Consider the following 13537-nt stretch of genomic DNA (forward strand, 5'->3'; position numbering starts at 1 on the left):
GTGAACATTGATGAATTAGAGCTGAGATACAGGAGAGATCCAGCAGACAATTTGCTCTCCTTTCTTCCTCCAGTGGACTGTCCCGAGCCCTGGTGGTTACATATGGTCTGGTTAAAGATATTAACCACCTGTGTTTTTCACTGAGCTGCGATCAGCTCAGTAATACACCCCTTTAGATTTGCTTCCTCTCCTTCTTTACCTTATCTCCCTTGCTCCCTCACATTTGCTGCCCTTGGATTGCACCTCCCAATAAAGCGTTATTAAATGATAGGGTATTAAATAATACCAGAATCTTCCTCTTACATGCTCCAATAGCACCCCTTGCATTATTAGTCTGTATTTCAATTGACTTTTTGTTTGACTCTCTCCTCTAGTGAATGTAAGCTCTTTAATGGCAGAGGACTGTGTCACTGGTTTATCATTCTCTTCTTGGAATGTAGCAGTGTTTGATACATAGTTTGCTTATATTGAATGAATAAGGACGTGAATAAAACAGACAAATCTGACAGTGTTTGTCAAACGTTTCCCTGGAAAAGTAGGCCATGACTCATTGAGATGGACTACTCAAGCTTAAGTAACATTATTATGAAATTTTTATCTCAATTTACTTCAATATTTTTGAACAGTTACCCTGCGTCCAGTTTGTGCTATTTGTGTTTCTTACTATAAAAGAATTGGTTTTCTGGTCTGAAGTTATATCCTTGGTAAACCTGGGATGGTGTAAACCTGATGTCTTATATAATGAATCAATTACAAAGCCTAAAGACAGTGCTCCTCTATGCCAAAAGCTTTGGCCTTATTTACATCTGACCTGGTCTTCAAGGCTCTGACCCTGCAAGGCTGAACCCATAGCCAGTTCCATACCCACCTTGCTTCCCATCTTTGCCTGATATCTGCAGCTAATGAGGCTGTCCTAAATGCACCTGGTCTTACCCCTCTCCCTGTTCCTAACCCTCCTACATAGATATAGAAGCCGGGTGGGGCAGAGGTTGGGAAGGAAGGAGAAACTATCACAGAACCTGACTTGCCCCAATTGTAATAACACTTTCATTATGCCAACAGCAGGAGAAGGACTAAGTAGGGGGAAACTAGGAAAGAGAACCAGGTCAGCATAACGCAAATACAAGACAGGAGACATTTATTTAAAATTTCTAGTTATCAGAGAGCCAAATAGGAGCTTTGCTAACTAGAACTAGGGTCCTCACTCCAGCTTTTCCTGGATCTTTGATAGGTCTTTCTGTCTGTCTTTTCCATTGGTCCTCTCTTGAAGCTAGATTTTTAATTTTTACCTTGAGAAATTAGGGCCTCATGGGACAGAAAAAGTAGCACAGGGCTAGAAACCTGGCAACTTTGATTCTATTCCTTATTCTCCCACTAACCTAAGGGTGACTTTAGACAAGTCACTTCCCCTCTCTGAGTCTCTGTTTCCCCATCTGTAAAATAAAAAAGCTTGAGATTCTCTCCGGCATCTGAATGACACACGGTCTAGGATTCTGCAATCCAGTGATAACAAACTTCTTCAACTAAAAATTATGACCATGATGTTTTACTTGAAAAAAAAAAGAATATCTTGTTGAATCCAGGTCATGGTGTGGAAATTTTCCCATGTTTTGTTTCTGCTGATACTTCCCCCTTATGACTTGCTTCCTTGTGTGGTTTGTAACTTATGAATCTTGAGCTGCATTTCCTCTGGGGTTGTTTGCTGTGGGAAGCTGGTTTGCTCTGGTTTATGGAACTGTCCCTCCAAGATGGTTTTAGCTTTGCCTCTGCTGAGGCCTACTCTACCAGTATATGAGGCCTTAGACTCCATATACTGAATAAACTTATACTGAATATGCTGAGTATATGAGGCCTTATGCTGAACCTCTGTTTATGGTAATTTCTTGGTTTGGGATAAATGTGAACAAAAACGTCACATCTATGTGGTCATAAGCCTTCTTGACTCCCAAGACAGTTCCATCACCCCCTTGAACCCTGTACACAGGACCAGCAGCCTGGATCCCCACCCAAAGCCCTTAAAGCCCCAAGACTCTGCCATTAAGTCTGTGTAAGTCCCAGCAAGCTCCTTAGCCGCAGGGCTTCAACTCCCACTTACTGCTCTAATTTTGCATTCTCTCTTTTTGGCCTTCAGGATTTCCCTTTCTTGGTTTTGAGCTTGAATCTTTGTGTTTGAAGAAATGTGTCTATACCTGAGTGTATGCATGGCGGGGTTTCCATGCATCAGCTCACCCAGCCAAGTTCTCTTTTGTTATAATTATCTTGTAATGGTTAACTTTTTCATAGATATAACAGGTGACCATGCATGTATTGTGGTTTCAGGGCTGTGGGAAACAAACTTTCCTGCTGTCACACCCCTGCCCTGAATAAAATAATACTTTCACAGAAGTCTAAAACCCTTTTGTTCTGGAACTAACAACTTTCTTTCCATAGGGAGAGCTCAGGCTGCAAACGTAATCTGCCTTCCCTCTCCCTGAACCACTGGAATAAAGATGAAGAACTGCTATTTCACCAAGCGATGACAACGGAACTTTTCCTGAGAGTCAGGAGAGGGCAAAAGAGCAGCTGGTGATTGCATCAGTGAGGTGGGGAGAGAAAAAGACAAAGAGAGTTGAGGTCTTAGGGTGGAGTAAGGTCTGGAGACTAACTTCACTGCCAGTGGGATGTTAACAAGAGCCAGATCTCTGCAATGTTCTTCTCCTTTACTTTCATGGTGGGTGAGATAATATGAAGGAATTCTTCATAGAGAGGAAAGGTTATGGTCAGCACATGAGGAGTCAGGAGCAGTCGGCGTGAATCCTAGCTCTGCCACCATCTTGCGAATGGCCTCATTTCTCTGGGCTTTCATTTTCTCACTTACAAAATTAGAGGATTATATTAAATTTGTGGATTATAAGCATTATTCTGCTGTAGAGCCTTTCTTTTCCATGTAAGCTTACATGGAAACCAAAAATATAAAACATATAAAAGAGGAGCTCCCTCAGTTCAGCAGGAAGCAGGGTGCCAAAGCCCAGAGGTTCACTTCCTCCTCACCTCTCAGAGCAGGCCTGGGATACCTGGAACACAATCTGAAAATTGCCAGTCCATATATTCTCTTACAGTGTCTTCCATTTGAGGCATGATAATTACGATGAGAAGAAGAAGTTTCCCAAGCCACAGGATTCATGGGATAGAGCTGAAGTAGCATGATTTCCTTGAAAACAGGAAATTAGAGTCGCCAAACAGTGGAGCAAGGGTTTTCAGACCGTACTGCCTTCTTCCTTCTAGAACCTTTCACCTCCTCTTGGGTAAGTTGTCAACAAGCAACACTCAGCTGTTGTGTGATAAGTGGAAAGATTGCTGGGCCAGAAAAAGAGTGCTTTCATTAACCAGCTGTGAGACATTAGCAAATTATTTCCCCACTGGGAGCTCCAGTTATTTGCTTGTAAACAGAGGAGAGTGGGTAGAGTAGCCACTAGGAGATCATGGATAGCCTAAAAATGTTGTGAGGTACAGTCAAATTAATAATGTACTCTTCCCCAAATTTGTTGAGCAAATACTGAGTCAGGCATCAGTTGCTTTGTCATGAAGATTATAGAGTCATTCAAGGACAGACATTGAACACGATGCACTATGTGAAAGGGAAGTTCAAGATGCTGAGAGAACATAGCAGGGAACTCAATGTAGCCCTGGGGATCAACATGGCCCTCCAAGACAGACGGAGAGGGAGATGGAGATTCAGAGACAAAGAGAGCCACACATGGAGACAGAGACAGAGAAACAGAGAGAGAGACGGACAGAGATACAGAGAGAAACAGAAACAGACACAAAGAGAGAGAGAGACAGAGAAAGAAGAGACAAAAACAGAGTCAGAGAGAAAAATAGCGACATAGAAGAACAGAGAGGAATGACAGAGACAGAGACAGAAATAGACACATATATAGAGATAGAGACAGAGATATATACAGAAACAGAAAGACAAAGAGATAGACATAGAGACAGAGAAACAGAAACAGAGAGAGAAAAAAGAAACAGAGAGATAGACCATGGATAGAGATACAGAGACAGGGAGACAGAGATAGAGAGACAGAGTGAGTCATAAATAGAGACAGAGAGATAGAAAGGCAGAGACAGAGACAGATTGTTTTAGTCCATTTTGCATGGCTGTAAAGGAACACTTAAGGCTGGGTAATTTGTAAAGAAAATAGGTTTAACTGGCTCACAGTTCTGCAGGCTTTATACAAAGCACGGCACCAGCATCTGCTCCTGGAGAGGACTCAGGAAGCTTTGAATCGTGGCAGAATGCAAACGGGGAGCAGGTGCATCACACATCACATGGCGAGAGTGGGAGCAAGAGAGAGAGAGAGAAGGTGGATGTCCCAAACTCTTTCAAACAACCAGCTCTCAGGTGAACTACCTGGGCAAGAACTCACTTATCACCAAGGGGATGGTGCTCTTCCATTCATGAGGGATTCACCCCCATGATCCAGTCACCTCCCACCAGGCCCTACCTCCAACATTGGGAATCTCATTTCAAAGGGAGATTTGGAAGAGACACACGTCCAAACCATATCACAGATAGAGAGACGGAGACTGAGACATACTGAAAGGGAATGGAGATAATGTTGGGAAGTCTAGGATGACTACAGATTACACAGGTAGCTGTGGTTTGAGCAGAGGCTGGAGAGACAGGTATAGGAGTGGATTTTATCGTACATTGTATATGATAAGAATTGGGGACTTCATCAGTTAATAAAAGGTTTTATTCAGGAGAGTAAAATGATACAATTTCTCTTTTATAAGATCCCTCAGGATATTCCATGGGGGTGGGTTGGAGTCATTTTGTGTATCATTGCAGTAGGTTCCTATGGCTGTCTCAACAAATTATCACAAATTTATTTTCCAAGTATCAGGGATTGGGGGAGCAGTTAATAAGCAGAGGGATGGATGTTTTAAAGTCTACCCCTGGATTAAGCCAGGTAAGAAAAGTCTGACACACAACAGTGTGCTGGAGGTCAGAAGTCTAAAATTAAGGTGTCTTCAGAGCTGCATTCCCACTGGAGGCTTCAGAGGAAAATATGTTTCCTTGCCTCTTTCAGCTTTTGTGTTCTTAGCTCGTGGCCCCTTCTCCATATCATTCCAAACTTCTGCTTCTGTCGTCATGTCCCCATGACCAACTCCTTTATAGAACATGAGGTAACACATTCACAAGTTCTGGGGGTTAGAATGTAGACATCTTTGGGAGAGGAGGGCTTATTTTTCAGCTGACCACAATCATTATTGAAAGGCGATGGTCAAAGCTTCAAACACATATGCCCTTTAGTGCCCTCAGAAGGGTGGATGGTAGGATTTCCTGTGATTCTTTACAAATAACAGTGCTAATACTTGACAGTAAAAATAAATATGAAAAGCTGTCTGGAATGTCCTCTAAGACCTGCCAACTCATTCCACATTGTTTATTGAGCCCATACTGTATTCTTGACTATCACTGTATGTAGTTTTCCATTTCAAATAATAACCACCTTCACCTGGTATATTCTCTTCCTCAGCAAACTGTCAGTGAGAACAACAGTATGATATGTTATTTATATCTCAGCACATGGAAAAGTAGTAAAACAACATGTGTGTTTTACTATTGTTTTATTCTTTTGTTCCTGACTCTACTCCACATCTCTATAGGTAGGAGAATGTGTTGGTTTCATTGAAGGTAAAAGTATTTGTCGAAGTGTTTGTCAAAATCTCTTAAACTGCCATTGAGCAATTGATAAAGGGAAGAGGGTATTCATTTGCTCCCTTACAATTTGATTTTATGCTTTGATTTAGGGATGGATTAAAGGACTTAGTATTTTTGAGCAGATATTAGAGACCATCTTCATTAGGAGTTATCCCCATAGGTTTTCAGGTTTTTAGCAGTCTATCTTTCCCTGCAGTTTTAGCAGTTTTTGTCACAAAAAGGGAGTTGTGGTCCTGTTAAAATGATCATAAATAGAAGTACTAAAGTCATCATCCTGATAGAAAGGGGGTGGTTCCACATTACATGGATGAGTTACCAAAAATTAGGTTATGATGCTGTTCTGTGGTTTCTTTTAAAAAATGATTTTCCTTCTTATTTTAATTGGATCCAAGAAACCACAAAATGTAGAGAGATTCAAAACACACTTGAGGGTTCACTTTACATGTATTAGAAGTTTCATTGATTTCATAGTTCACAAAATTTATTTTACTTACATTATTTAGTTTGACCCTTACTCAAACTTGTACAGGTAATTTATATGATGGAAGAACAGCTATTAATATTTCCATTATATACATGAAGACAGTGGGATGTCTACTTTATCTAAAAAGACACACAATTTGAGCAAGAAACCAAGCACAATTCTTCGAATTCCTATCCTAATTGACTTTCTAAAGTGGGCATTTATTATTTCTTTTCTTCTGGTGGCAGTGGATTGACATTTCTGATATTTGTTACCAAAAGAACCATGACACATTCTCCTTCTAATGCATCATCTTTCTGGGTAAAGCAAAATCTTGGACTTTATTATATTCTACTTTGCTCCAAAATGTTTAAGCAAGCTTCCTGGAAAGATATATAAAATATACAAAATAAAAAATTTAGGCCAGGCTCGGTGGCTCAGGCCTGTAATCCCAGCACTTTGGGAGGCCGAGGCGGGCAGATCATGAGGTCAGAAGATCCAGAACATCTTGGATAACACAGTGAAATTCCGTCTCTACTAAAAATACAAAAAAATTAGCCAGGTGTAGTGGCGGGCACCTGTAGTCTCAGCTACTCGGGAGGCTGAGGCAGGAGAATGGCATGAACCCGGGAGGCGGAGCTTGCAGTGAGCCGAGATCGCGCCACTGCACTCCAACCTGGGCGACAGGGCAAGACTCCATCTCCAAAAAAAAAAAAAAAAAAAAAAATTAAAGAATGATAAAAGCAAAAACAGAGATGCAGAGAAGAGCCAGTAATAAGAATAAAAGGAGCTGGGCACGGTGGCTCATGCTTGTAATCCCAGCACTTTGGGAGGTCGAGGCGGGCGGATCACGAGGTCAGGAGATCGAGACCATCCTGGCTAACACAGTGAAACCCCGTCTCTACTAAAAATACAAAAAAATTAGCGGGCGTGGTGGCGGGCGCCTGTAGTCCCGGCTACTCGGAGAGGCTGAGGCAGGAGAGTGGCGTGAATCCGGGAGGCAGAGCTTGCAGTGAGCCGAGATTGCGCCACTGAACTCTAGCCTGGGCGACAGAGCGAGACTCCGTCTCAAAAAAAAAAAAAAAAAAAAGAATAAAAGGCCGGGCGCGGTGGCTCACTCCTGTAATCCCAGCACTTTGGGAGGCCGAGGCAGATGGATCATGAGGTCGGGAGTTTGAGACCAGCCTGGCCAACATAGTGAAACCCCATCTCTACTAAAAAATACAAAAAATTAGCCGGGTGTGGTGGCAGGTGACTGTAATTCCAGCTACTTAGGAGGCTGAGGCAGGAGAATAGCTTGAACCTGGGAGGCAGAGGTTGCAGTGAGCCGAGATCGCGCCACTGCACTTCAGCTCAGGCAACTGTGCGAGACTCCATCTCAAAAAAAAAAAAAAAAAAAAAGTGCTCCCAGAGTGACAAAACTTCTTGCTACAGATGTCCCACAAATTTCACTCAAAAATTCTTAGTGGACAATGTGGAAAGAGTTTATGTTTCCATGTTCAGTGATACAGTACAGATTGTTAATAGGATGAATACAGGAAAATTATAGTGAAGAAGACAGTTGTCAGAGAGTCTATTTCTTCTAGAGTCTTTCAGTATAAATCATTCTTTGTGGATTCTGATGCAATGCTGTGTGGCAGTCTCTTCTTACGTGGCTTAATCCAGGGGTAGACTTTAAAACATCCATCCCTCTCTTTATTAACTGCTCCCCCAACCCCTGATACTTGGTACATGGACGCTCAAGACTGTTTTCCTTTGCTAGAGCCTATAGCACAGCTGGTCGGTCCTTTCGCTAAGTGTAGACAGGGGCTGTAAGCTGGATAGAGCCTCCTTGCTATCATTAACTTTGGAAAGCATGACTTATTCATTATTAATTCAATTCTGTTTATGTTTTAACATTTTGGTTTCCTCCTTGTTTTATGGTCATTTATGAAAAAAATTTACAAAATTTCTCCATTAAGAAATTCATGGCGGGGCGTGGTGGCTCACGCCTGTAATCCCAGCACTTTGGGGGGCCGAGGCGGGCAGATCACGAGGTCAGGAGATCGAGACCATCCTGGCTAACACGGTGAAATCCCGTCTCTACTAAAAATACAAAAAAAACCTGCAAGCTAAGACCCATTGGTTTGGAATTTTTGCTGGCCAGCACAGTAGCCTGGAGTCTGCCTAAGATGACTGAGTTCTCGGGGTGAGGGGTGACTGCCATGACAGGCAGTTTTCCCCTATCAGTGCTAGGGACACTGGGTGGTCTGGACTGGGTGGTACACCCTACAGCACAGCACAGTGGCTGTGACAGATCGTGGCCAGGCTGCTTCTTTAGGTGGGACCTGGATCCATCATCCCTCCTTACCAAGCAGGGCCTCCCTACAGGAATTCCAGCAACTCCATCCAGGGGTTTACAGACAGAACTCACATCTCCCTGGGACAGAGAACCTGGGGGAAGGGATGGCCACAGTCTCAGGTTCAGCAGACTTAATCTTTCCTGCCTGCTGGCTCTGAAGAGTCTGGGTAATTTGTACAAGGGGGATTCCCCCAGCACCGTGCACCAACTCTGCTAAGGTACAGCCAGTCTGCTTTCATAAGCAGGGCTCTGATCCCGTGCCTCCTGACTGGGTGAGACCTCCCAACAGGGGTCACCAGAACGTCATACAGGAGGGTTCTGGCTGGCATCAGGTTGGTGCCCCACTGGGATGAAGCTTCCAGAAAAAGGAAAAGTCAGGAATTTTTACTGTTTTGCAGCTTCCACTGGTGATACTCAGGTGAACGGGGTCTGCAGTGGACCCCTAGCACACTGCAGCAGACCTGCAGAAGAGGGGCCTGACTGTTACAAGAAAAACAAACTAACATAAAACAACAACAACAACAACAACAAACAAAAAAGACCCCACAAAAACCCCATACAAAGATCAACAGCCTCAAAGATCAAAGGTGGATAAATCCATGAAGGTGAGGAAAAACCAGTGCAAAATTCCCGAAAATTCCAAAAGGCAGAATGCCTCTTCTCCTCCAAATGATTGGTGACACTTCTCCAGCAAGTGAATGAGGCTGAAGCTGAGATGGATGAACTGACAGAAGCAGGTGCCAGAAAGTGGGTAATAACAAATTTTGCTGAGATAAAGGATTATGTTCTAACCCAATGTAAAGAAGATAAGAACCATGATAAAACATTACAGGAGCTGTTATCTAGAATAATCAGTTTACAGAGGAACATAAATAACCTGATGGAGCTAAAAAAAAAAAAAAAAAAAACACAGCAAGAGAACTTCATGATGCAAACACAAGTGTCAACAACCAAATCAACCAAATGGAAGAAAGAATAACAGATCTTGAGGACTATCTTGCTGAAATAAGGCAGTCAGACAAGATTAGAGGAAAAAAAAACAAAAAAACAGGATCTAACAAAACATCTGAGAACTACAAGACTACATAAAAATCCAGACCTATGACTGATTGGAATACCTGAAAGAAACGGGGAGAATGGAACCAAATTGGAAAATGCACTTCAGGATATCATCCAGGAGAACTTCCCCAACCTAGCAAGACAGGCCAACATTCAAATTCAGGAAATCCAGAGAACCCCAATACGAAACTCCACAAGATCAACCCCAAGACGCATAATCTTCAGATTATCCAAGATCAAAATGAAGAAAAAAATATTAAGGGCAGCCAGAGAGAAAGGCTTACACTTAGAAAGGGAAGCCCATCAGACTAACAGCAGACCTCTCAGCAGAAACCCACAAGCCAGAAGAAATTGGGGGCCATTCAACATTCCTAAAGAAAATAATTTTCAACCTGGAATTTCATATATGACCAAACTAAGCTTCATAAGTGAAAAAGAAATAAAATCATTTTTAGGCAAATAAATGCTGAGGGATTTCATCACCACCAGGCTTGCCTTGCAAGAGCTCCTGGATGAAGCACTAAACATGGTTGGCAGGGAGAAAAATACCAGCCACTACAAAAAGATACTGAAGTACACAGACCAATGAAACTATGAAGCAACTGCATTAACAAGTCTGCAAAATTAACCAGCAAGCATCATGAGGACAAGATCAAATTTGCACATAAAAGCACTAACTTTAAATGTAAATGGGCTAAATGCCCCAATGAATGGGGCACACAGAATGGCAAGCTGGCTAAAAAGACAAAACCCACTGGTGTGCTGTATTCAAGAGACACATATCATGTGCAAAGACACACATAGGCTAAACATAAAGGAATGGAGGAAAATTTACCAAGCAAATGGAAAGCAGAAAAAAGCAGGAGTTGCAATCCTAGTTCCTGACAAAATAGACTTTAAACCAACAAAGGTCAAAAAAGACACAGAAGGGCATTACATAATGGTAAAGTGTTCCATTCAACAGGAAAAGCTAACTATCCTAAATATATATGCACTCAATACAGGAGCACCCAGATTCATAAAACAAGTTCTTAAAGAACTGAAAAGAGACTTAGACCCCCACACAATTATAGTGGGAGACTTCAATACTCCATTGTCTGTATTAGATTATCAAGACATAAAATTAGAAAAGATATTCAGGATTTAAATTCAGTTCTGGACCAAGTGGACCTGATAGATAGCTATAGAACTTTCCACCCCAAAACAACAGAATATACATTTTTCTTGGTGCCACATGGCACTTACTCTAAAAGTGATCACATAATTGGAAGTAAAATACTCCTCAGCAAAGGCAAGAGAACTGAAATCATAAGAAACAGTCTCCTAGACCACAGTACAATCAAATTAGAACTCAAGATTAAGAAACCCTCTCAAAACCAAACAACTATATAGAAATTGAATCTGCTCTTGAATGACTTCTGGGTAAATAATGAAATTAAGGCAGAAATCAAGAAGTACTTTGAAACTAATGAGAACAAAGAGACAATGTACCAGAATCTCTGGGATGCAGCTAAAGCAGTGTTAAGAGGCAAATTTAGATCACTAAATGCCCACATCAAAAAGCTAGAGAGATTTCAGATCAACACCCTAACATCATAACTAAAAGAGCTAGAGAACCAAGAGCAAATAAACTCCAGAGCTAGAAGAAGACAAGAAATAACCAAGCTCAGGGCAAACTGAAGGAGATAGAGGCATGAAAAACCCTTCAAAAAATTAACAAATCCAGGAGCTGGTTTTTTGAAAAAATCAATGAAATAGATAGACTTCTAGCTAGACTAATAAAGAAGAGAGAAGACTCAAGTAAACAATCAGAAATGATAAGGGGGATATCACCAATGACCCACAGAAATACAAACCATCATCAGAGAATACTATAAACACCTCTATGCAAATTAACTAAAAAATATAGAAGAAATGGATAAATTCCCAAACATGTACACCTTCCCAAGACTGAACCAGTAAGTTGAACCCCTGAATAAACCAATAACAAGTTCTGAAATGGAAGCAGTAATGAATAGCCTACCAATCAAAAAAAGAAAAGCACAGGTCCAGATAGATTTATAGCTGAATTATACAAGAGGTACAAAGAGGAGGTGGTACTATTTCTTCTGAAACTATTCCAAACAATTGAAAAGAAGGGACTCCTCAATAACTCATTTTATAAGGCCAGCATCATCCTGATATTAAAACCTACCAGAGATGCAACAAAAAAAGAAAACTTCAGGCTAATATCCCTGATGAACATTGATGCAAAAATCCTCAATAAAATACTGGCAAACCGAATCCAGCAGCACATCAAAAAGCTTATCCACCACAATCAAGTCAGCTTCATCACCAGGATGCAAGGCTGGTTCAACATACACAAATCAATAAATGTAATTAATCACATAAATAGAACTAAAGACAAAAATCACATGATTATATCAATAGATGCAATGAAGGCCTTCTATAAAATTCAATATCCCTTCATGTTAAAAACTTTCAATAAACTAGGTATTGAAAGAACATACCTCAAAATAATGAGAGCCATTTATGACAAATCCACACCCAGTATCATACTGAATGGGCAAAAGCTGGAAGCATTCCCCTTGAAAACTGCACAAGACAAGGATGCCCTCTCTCACCACGCTTATTCAACATAGTATTAGAAGTTCTGGCCAGGGCAACCAGGCAAGAGAAAGAAATAAAGGTTATTAAAATAGGAAGAGAGGAAGTCAAATTGTCTCTGTTTGCAGATGACATGATCCTATCTCTAGAAAACTGAATTGACTCAGCCCAAAAGCTTCTTAAGCTGATAAGCAACTTCAGCAAAGTCTCAGGATGCAAAATCAATGTACAAAAATCACAAGCATTCCTATACACAAACAACAGACAAGTAGAGAGCCAAATCATGAATGAACTCCCATTCAGAATTGCCACAAAAAGAATAAAATACCTAGGAATACAGCTAACAAGGGAAGTGAAGGACCTCTTCAAGGAGAACTACAAACCACTTCTCAAGGAAACCAGAGAGGGCACAAGCCGATGGAAAAACATTCCATGTTCATGGATAGAAGGAATCAATATCATGTAAATGGCCATACTGCCCAAAGAAATTTATAGATTCAATACTATTCGCATTTAACTGCCGTTGACATTCTTCATAGAATTAGAAAATAAAACTATTTTAAATTTCATATGGAACCAAAAAACTGCTTGTATAGCCAGGACAATCCTAAGCAAAAAGAACAAATCTGGAGGCATCATGCTACCTGACTTTAAACTATACTACAAGGCTACAGTAAACAAAACAACATGGTACTGGTACAAAAATAGGCACATAGACCAATGGAAAAAAATAGAGAACTCAGAAATAAAACCACACATCTACAACCATCTGATCTTTGACAAACCTGACAAAAACAAGCAATGGGGAAATGATTCTCTTTTTAACAAATGTTGCTGAGAAAACTGGCTAGCCATATGCAGAAAATTGAAACTGGACTCCTTCTTTACATGTTATACAAAAATTGACTCAAGATGGATTAAAGACTTAACAGTAAAACCCAAAACTATAAAAACTCTAGAAGAAAATCCAGGCAATGCAATTCAGGACATAGGCATGGGGAAAGATTTTATGATGATATTGCCAAAAGCAATAGCAACAAAAGCAAAAAGTGACAAATGGGATCTAATTAAACCAAATAACCTCTGCACAGCAAAAGAAACTACCATCAGAGTGAACAGACAACCTACAGAATGAGAGAAAAATTTTGCAATCTTTACATCTTACAAAGGTCTAATATCCAGAGTCTACAAGGAACTTAAGCAAATTTACAAGAAAACAAACAACCCCATTAAAAATTTGACAAAGGACATGAAGAGACACTTCTCAAAAGAAGACATACATGTGGCCAATAAATATATGAAAAAAGCTCATCATTGATTATCAAAAAGCAAATCAAAACCACCATGTCACATCAGT

This window comes from Nomascus leucogenys, chromosome 4 (genome assembly GCF_006542625.1).
Source record: "Nomascus leucogenys isolate Asia chromosome 4, Asia_NLE_v1, whole genome shotgun sequence".
Lineage (NCBI taxonomy): Eukaryota > Metazoa > Chordata > Mammalia > Primates > Hylobatidae > Nomascus > Nomascus leucogenys.